The sequence below is a fragment of the Sinohyriopsis cumingii genome, chromosome 9, assembly GCF_028554795.1.
Source record: "Sinohyriopsis cumingii isolate HCF-2022 chromosome 9, ASM2855479v2, whole genome shotgun sequence".
In the NCBI taxonomy this organism is placed as follows: domain Eukaryota; kingdom Metazoa; phylum Mollusca; class Bivalvia; order Unionida; family Unionidae; genus Sinohyriopsis; species Sinohyriopsis cumingii.
Window position 1 is genome coordinate 102,123,750 of NC_142969.1, and position 9,067 is coordinate 102,132,816.

Here is a 9,067-nt window from a genome sequence, read left to right on the forward strand (position 1 = left end):
GCTCCTGACTTGGTATTTCACAAGCAGGAGCTTTCCAAAATCACATTCTAATGAACTAGTCAGCTACAAGTAATACCTAGTGATTCTCAGGGCTATGCCGGTTGAGGTTCCATATCTCATTGCCGCTACGGTAGCCGGATTGGTCTGAGTATGAAGGGACGAAAACGTACACTGACATACTTTTACTTATTTCTCCCTTTCCTATCATTACTCTTCTGACTGTCCTATCACTTCCATCTTTACTTTATCTTTGACCACGTACCACCGGTTACTTAATAGTCAAGTGTGACTGCGTCAAAGTATTTATAGATAGATAGATCCAGTATTGCTTTCACTAACTGATGTTAATAATACCTCTCTCTCATCCGGGGAATTCCAATTATTTTTCAAAACTGCCATTGTAAAGCCTCTGCTGAAGAAACCAACACTAGAACGATTTAAAGAACTACCGCCCAGTTTCTAATCTCCCATTCATATAAAAAATCTTAGAAAAGGTTGTTCTATCCCAGCTTGTATCTCATCTGAATTTAATCAGTCTTTTTAGCCATGTACATTACCTGTATGAAAACTTCCGCCCTGACTTTAACCAGATTCCAGGTGGAACTTTAAAGCGGATTTCACCTAAAACCTTGATTCCACTTATTATGAATTTTAGGTGGATTCAGGGCTGATTCAGGGTGGAATATGGCCCGAAATATGCAAATTACTCCGTCTATTATTAGGAAGAATGTTTATTCCGTCTACTAGGCGGAATCTGTTTATTCCGCTTATTTAGCCTAGATTACCCTTGTTATCACTTTTAGGCAGATTCAGGGTGGCATATAGCTCAAAACATGCAAATTACTCTGTTACTAGGCGGAATCTTTACTTTTGTCTAATTAGGCGGAAATACCTGCAGAACCCCATCCAATAATGAAAATGTCAAGGCGCATTTCAGACAGGTGTTTTAAGCGCTTTGTGCCTAAACCATAAAAAATGTCCTTCAGATTTCTAATAAACTGCCTAATGATTTTTAGACATTATTGAGAATCAAAGATAAATATTAACAGTAATATTAAAAATGGATCATAAATTTTATTTTGACAGAATTTATGATTATCGAACAAGATTTTGGTTTATCTTGTCCTGAGGGGCAATGCCATTTTCGTTCTTGCATACAAAATATAATCCATGATGGCATCACTTAAGCATTTTTCATTTCACTTTAATATTTGGTGAGATTTGACAAATATTTTGACCAAAACGTTCATTGAAATTATGGTGAGGTCTCACTAAACTTTCACTGAAACATTTGCGCGGTTCCACAAAAAAATTGACTAAAACTTTTGTAAGATTTCACTAAAATTGTTATCATTATATAGTATTTTACTTAAGTTTCAGTAGTGTTTCAGATATTTCAGTAGGTTCAAAGAAATAATGGATATGAATTAAACAGGACTCTATTAACCAAGGTGATATTTAAGTGATCGTGAAAACAATTATACTGATGTTGTAATCATATGACATCCAAGGCAAGAGATATGGGAGTTAATAATAATAAAAATAAAAATGATAATAATGACTTTATTTAGAGAAGGTAATTCACTTGGTGACAGAACTAATCTACCTTGAGGCCTTCTATCTGTGATGTACAACATATACAGTATATACGATATGATATGAAAAATCGGGCTTGACACTAAATAATTAAGTGGTTTTAAAAATCAAATTATCAAGCCTGGAACATATGCACAAGCATCTGTGAACACATAAACATATATAAAATATAAAATATTAATCTGCATTGAAAATTTCTGCCGTGAAAATAATGCAAAATTACAGAAAAGCATTTGAGACAATGATTATGAGAAGAAGAAAAGCTAGGAGCCTGCCTTATGTCACTTGTACTGTAGACTTGATTTTTGATTGCACAAACTATGATGCTGTTGTGGTCTTTTGAATCAGTCCTTGTTCCATAAGCAGCCATGACAAACGTTTATCATGATATAATTACTCTTTTTTACACTAAATTCGAACACACCTAGAATATTGTGATAATATACACAACAATGCCTCACGATATTGAAAGTAGATTCTACTTTTCAACCAAGAAAATTCCGCAAAGATATGACTATCTTTGATAGACATGAGTATCTGGCAAACAATTCCCACCAGTGATCTACACGTTGTCCCTCTTTAAATTCTGAAATTAATCAGTTTGGAGTTGTATAACTTCGAAATCATCCTGATTCCTGGTTCAATTCATTGTCCTATTTATCACGTTAGCCGCTACTGTAAAGCTCTTTATTGCACAAAAAGCAAAATGATTGTCCTGGCATTCAGTTTTCATAAAGAATGACCAATTACGTTCCCATCAAGCTATTCTTATTGCCGCACATTTTTCAAATAGTTATTCAATCCCGCATCCCGCTCGATAATTCGCATCGCCATGTTTAGCAAACATGCTCATTCCCGTCAGTTTCTGTTACGCGACGATTCATTCGGCAATTACAAAATTTTAAATAATCAGAATGCTCTTTACAGCGATCATCCTTTAAACAAAAAAAAAGGAACAAATACTTATTAGAAAGCTCGTTGCGGAATGGGACCGGATAGAGCATTAGACAAAAAAAGTTTCGGTGACGATATTAAAAAATGGGTCCATATCGAGGAAATTCAGGTCAGGAGAAAAGCAAAATTCTGTTTTAAAACGGAAAACAAGATGAAAACTTGTTTGAGGGCAGTTAAATCCAATTGAAGTTAAATAAAAATACAACAACAACAAATTTGAAAAAGAAATTTAACAAGGAAAAATGTGGAAAGAAGTTATAAATTGTGCCCAAAATAAACAATAAAATTACAGCTATCAGGAACATGAAATATAAATGCTGCTGAAAATCATTCAAATTGTACAAGAAACAATAAATGTTATTATATCTTATTGATATTTTTATTGAAATATCAGTGATATTACAATCACAAAATATCACTGTATTTTCAGTCATTTAACTTTACAGACACATAAAAGCCAAGTCCTAATTCTGCCTTATTTAACTGATGTAAATGACTAAGTTCTTCATTCCGCCTAGATGTTGGTTAGGAAATAAACTAAGTCCAGATTCCTCCTTTCATATAATAGATGCCAGTGACTAAGTTCCTAATTCCACCTAGATGGTGGGTGGAAAATCAGCCAAGTCCAAAATTATGCCTAAAGATGTATTATATAGCAAGAATTTGACAAAAGTCCATCTTAGAGTTCGACGGACTCTAGATCGATTCATCTTTGACTTCTCCAATTTTCCATGTCTGCCTTTGTATTAACCAGATTTTTAACATTTTAGGAAGATTCCGCCTGGAGTCTACTTAAGTTCCAGGTGGAATCCGCCTAATTATTTCGTACGGGATTCTGCATATCGCCCTTGCCACAATACTGAAACTACTCTTCTAAAAGTAGTTAATAACGTTCTCTCTGCGTTGGATAGCGGAAAGATTACAGTCCCCACCCTCCTTGATTTTTCTGCAGCATTTGACACAGTAGACCATTATATATTACTTCACCATCTCCAGCATGTATTTAGCATTCATGCTATAGCCTTACTGTGGTTCAAGTCCTATTTGGTCAACAGGACACAAATTATATCTGCAAATGGAATACACTCCAGCCCAGTTGATCTATGTTGTGGTGTTTCACAGGGGTCTGTTCTTGGACCTGTTCTCTTCATTCTGTACACTCAGTCGCTCTCAAGTGTCATAGATTATCATCCAGTGTCTCACCAATTGTACGCTGAAGACACCAAAATATACAAATCTACCACCCAACTGAAGTTGGTGCTACCATCCAAGGTGTAGAGAGGTGCATTTCTGATGTGAAATCATGGATGACATTTAACAAGCTGCAGATGAATGATGATAAAACTGAGGCCATTCTGATCACAACACAAAGACAGTCTCATTCACATCCTTTACCTCAAACAATAAACATCAGCAACACCAACATTAATTTCACACAATCAGTACGAAACCTAGATGTTACTCTGGACAGTACTCTCACATTGCACCAACATGTCATGAACATATGCAAGGCTGCATATCTTGAGCTGAGACGCATCAGCTCAATTCGCAAATATCTTTCAATTGATGCCACTAAAACACTAGTTTGTTCATTAGTACTTTCAAGACTGGACTATTGTAACTCAATTATGTCTGGTTCATCTCAATATCTGCTCCAGAAACTTCAAAAAGTTCAAAACACAGCTGCTCGGATCATACTTAGAGTACCACGATCAGAGCACATCTCCCCGCTGCTCTGTACCCTACACTGACTATCCATTCGATCCAGAATGAAACACAAAATTTGTTCTCTGTGCTACGTTTCACATTCGGACTCTAGTCCAACATACCTATCCGACCTCACCCGTGTGTACACACCAGCAAGATACTTATGCTCCTCTTCTGACAATCGTATACTCATTATTCCCACTATGAAAACAAAATCATATGGACAGCTTTCTTTTGCATAAAAGGGCCCAGCAACGTGGAATGAATTTCCCACTGAACTTAAACACAAAGACACAGTGATATCAGTCAAGGATGCTCTCAAATCTCGCTTATTTCGACTGCAAGAACAAACTTAAAGACCTAATAATGTTTTCTGCCTTAAATATTCTCAGCATGCTCTTTTATGTTTTCTAATTTCATTGTGTTTTATTTTGTAATTATAATTCTTTGTATGTTTTTTTATCTTATAGGTTTTGTCTAATGTTGTAAAGCGCTTACAGCTTCTAAAGATTAGGCGCTATACAAAGTCCTTATTATTATTATTACTATTATTGTGAAATCTAGATTTAAAAGATGCGACTAGAATTTGCCAATTGTTTGTAACGGTATATGGTAAGGTATCGTAACAGATTTTAGCAAGCGTCTTCTGAATCAGTTATGGACTATGTAAGTCGCTTTTTACAAATTGGAACTTACAAAACTATCCCAGACCAAGTTTTATTAGAGGTGGCATTGAATGGATTGAAACCTTCCGTAACAAGGCTCGAAATGAACAAAAATCCAACAAACATGGCAGATTTACGCCAAGCAGCAGTTTTAGCAGTAAAATACATTGCCACTACTGCTAACACTGGCATGTCTGCTCTCAACACAATTTTAGATGAAGTAAAACAACTCTTATATGAAGTTAAGGTTGCAAACTCAATACATTCTATGAATTTTCGCTCGTTTGATGTGACGATTGCAACAATTTGACAGCGAAAATGATACCACAGTGGAAATTTTGAAAATCTTGTTACTGCGTTTTCGCCAGAACGAATTGTCATGTTGGCTTGGGGTTTATCTCTACTTTGTCGCAAATGAAGACAGCATCTATCATAACCCAGCACGATATGGAGTTCCACTGGGTGTCTTATGATATCAAAATAGTTCTAGAAAAAAATGGTGGCCCTTGGACTTGTTACAGCTACTCATCCATAATAAATAGTATCAACAAGGAGTTTGAGTATAGTACTTTTTTGGAACTAAATGAACTTGGCTTTTATATGTCTTGCACCATTGTGGCCAACGTACTGTTATTGTTACTTTTCTTAAACAGATGTCGACAGCTTCATGGATATTTCACCAAATGACTTCTTTTGATTTTTGCTGGACTCCGAATGAAAATGATGTTCTTATGACATACCAGATGTCTGATATGATGTAAAGCTTGAACATCTTGCTTTGGCCACTAATACTAAACCAATGGCTATATTAATATGGAATGTTTATTAAAAAAACTTCTAATGACATCTAGCATAAGACTTCTAATGACATCTAGCATAGACTTCTAATGACATCTAGTACAAGACTTCTAATGACATCTAGCATAGACTTCTAATGACATCTAGTATAAGACTTATAATGACATCTAGCATAAGACTTCTAATGACATCTAGCATAGACTTCTAATGACATCTAGTACAAGACTTCTAATGACATCTAGCATAGACTTCTAATGACATCTAGTATAAGACTTCTAATGACATCTAGCATAGACTTATAATGACATCTAGCATAGACTTCTAATGACATCTAGTATAAGACTTCTAATGACATCTAATATAAGATTTCTAATAACACATATCATAAAACTTCTAAGGACATATATCATAGAATTCTAGTGACATCTAGCATTAGACTTCTAATGACATCTAGCATATACTTATAATGACATACAGCATAAAACTTCTAATAACATCTAGTACAAGACTTCTAATGACATCTAATATAAGATTTCTAATAACACATATCATAAAACTTCTGACATATATCATAGAATTCTAATGACATCTAGCACAGACTTCTAATGACATCTAGCATATACTTATAATGACATACAGCATAAAACTTCTAATAACATCTAGTACAAGACTTCTAATGACATCTAAGATAAGATTTCTAATAACACATATCATAAAACTTCTAATGACATATATTTTAATGACATCTAGCACAGACTTCTAATGACATCTAGCATAGACTTATAATGACATACAGCATAAAACTTCTAATAACATCTAGTACAAGACTTCTAATGACATCTAATATAAGATTTCTAATAACACATATCATACAACTTCTAATGACATATATCATAGAATTCTAATGACATCTAGCATAGACTTCTAATGACATCTAGCATAGACTTATAATGACATACAGCATAAAACTTCTAATAACATCTAGTACAAGACTTCTAATGACATCTAGCGCAAGACTTCTAATGACATATAATATAATATTTCTAATAACACATAGCATAATACTTCTAATGACATATAGCATAAGACTTTTAATGACATCTAGCATAGACTTCGAATGACATACAGCATAAGACTTCTAATGACATACAGCATAAGACTTCTAATGACATCGAGCATAACACATCTAATGACTTCAAACAAAACTTCTAATGACTAATCGCATAAAACTTCTAATGACATCGAACAAACGTTCAGTATAACAATGTCAATCAAACAGGTAACATTAGAACATGTTAATTCAGGCACAAGACACTAGTTGTGTTACCATAAACGTATGTTAAAGGTTCTCATGAATATCAGAGACAGTTTCGAGCATTCAACAATCAGCAGTTAAAAAATAGACAGCTTGGTGTCCTAGAGATACCCTGTGGCCAGTATAGTGTCGGTTCCGTATAGGGAAATTTTTCAAGGTAACTGGACTTATTGACATTGGTGATATTTTCATACGATTCGTGACTACTTCCATTTGAAAGAAATGGACTAAGCTTATTTCTATATGGGCTATTATTTTTAGGAAAGACAGAGACAGAGAGAAAGAAAGCTTACCAAGAACGACACTTCCGATCAGCTAGCTGTATAAGAGGAGAATCAAAGTGTACCATCTCTACAGTGTAAGTTGTATTTATGAATGAATAAAATACAAATGGTTTGTCTCATGTATTAACCCACGTATTGATGGAATGATGTTTTTAGCTAGCTATCAAATGAACTCTACAAACATATTTTCAAATGGATAATGTTGTTTTCGGATTTTTTATTGTTGTTGTAAAAAGCAGTTCAGAAGACATTGATAGGTTTACAACAAGATTGCTTTGATGTGAACTTCGTATTTTGTTGTATGTATGTAGTATTAGGGTCGATAGTAGGTCTATACATCGGTAGGAAAGTTTATTGGTAGAATAGTGTGTTGGTAACTTGTCTTATATATTGTATAGATGGTTGGTTGATTGCTTGATTCATTTTGGGTTATTTCGTGTCCATTAAGTGAACCTCCTTTTATCCTTTTCCAGAACTGGAAACCAGGAAAGCAATCGATGTTAATAATGAAACACAGTTAGGGAAGTATCTCATATACCTGACGTTCACTTTTCACTATAATGAGTGTAACTAGACTCATTTCGGAATGCTTGAACAACGACATGCTAAAATAGTACAGGAAGAAAAGAAAAACATTAGCACTGTTATGTTTATTTCGCAAGAATCCTATCCAACTGCATGGAAGTCTTGTTCACATTTTATTTTGACTATACCTTTTCAGTCATTCCACATATGTATTTATTATCTGTCTTTCCCATTAGTCCATTTTGTCAGTATGTCTTTGTGTTCTGTCTTTATGACTCATGTCTGTACAAATATGGATCTGTTTTTGAAGAATTTTGTAATATATTGGAATACCCATTGACTATTTCTTTTTGGGGTGTATCACCATTTCTCAGCGCAAGATAGGTAATATAAGCCAGCAAGTATAAATGATGGAGGAAGAACCTGTTAAAAGTTTGGTACAAACCAGTGACCCACAGGAAGCTACTGTCAGCTTTGTCATATACCCACACTAGCTGACCCCAAGATTTGAATCCACATGGACAGAGGTAATAGGCATTGATCGTTAAGGACATATGTTTATGACCACTCGGGCATCCGTGAATTTCATATAACCCCTAACTTTTTTATGTATATAAAAACTTGGTCTAATTAAATATATGCACCTTGTACTTTTAAACAACTTTTGTCTGTTTTAAACATTTTTCTGCAAGGCTGAGAACTCTGCATAATTTCAAACCTGTCATTCTCAACAGTTTTTATCAGTAGTTACATTCCTTGCTTTATTCTAACAAGAAATGTAAAACAGAATGATGCTTTCTTTTGAAGTTTCTTCCAATGCTGTTGACTGTATACAAGTTTTGTTACCAATATACTTTTTCCAGTAGATTTCTCCAGTCTTTGGAATATCAGTGTCATTCATTTGTACAATATTGAATTAGCCATATTGTGTTCATCACCTTTCCTGTGATAATATTATGTAAATATTTTCAGTTTTACTAATGGCAGTCATAAGTGATGGTAGAACTGCATCATTTGTACAGATCAGAAAGATGTTCAAGCCAGGCTACTTTCTGTCAAACTTGATCCAAATCTGTTATGTGGGGTGTTTGCAAAAAGGTTAAGGGTTTTCTGTTGTTAGTATCAATGGCTAGATCAGATGGCAGATGGGCATCGTTTCCATACACTTAAAATCTGTTCATAATGTTATACGTACATCTGTTCTGTGTGATTCACTTTTGGCA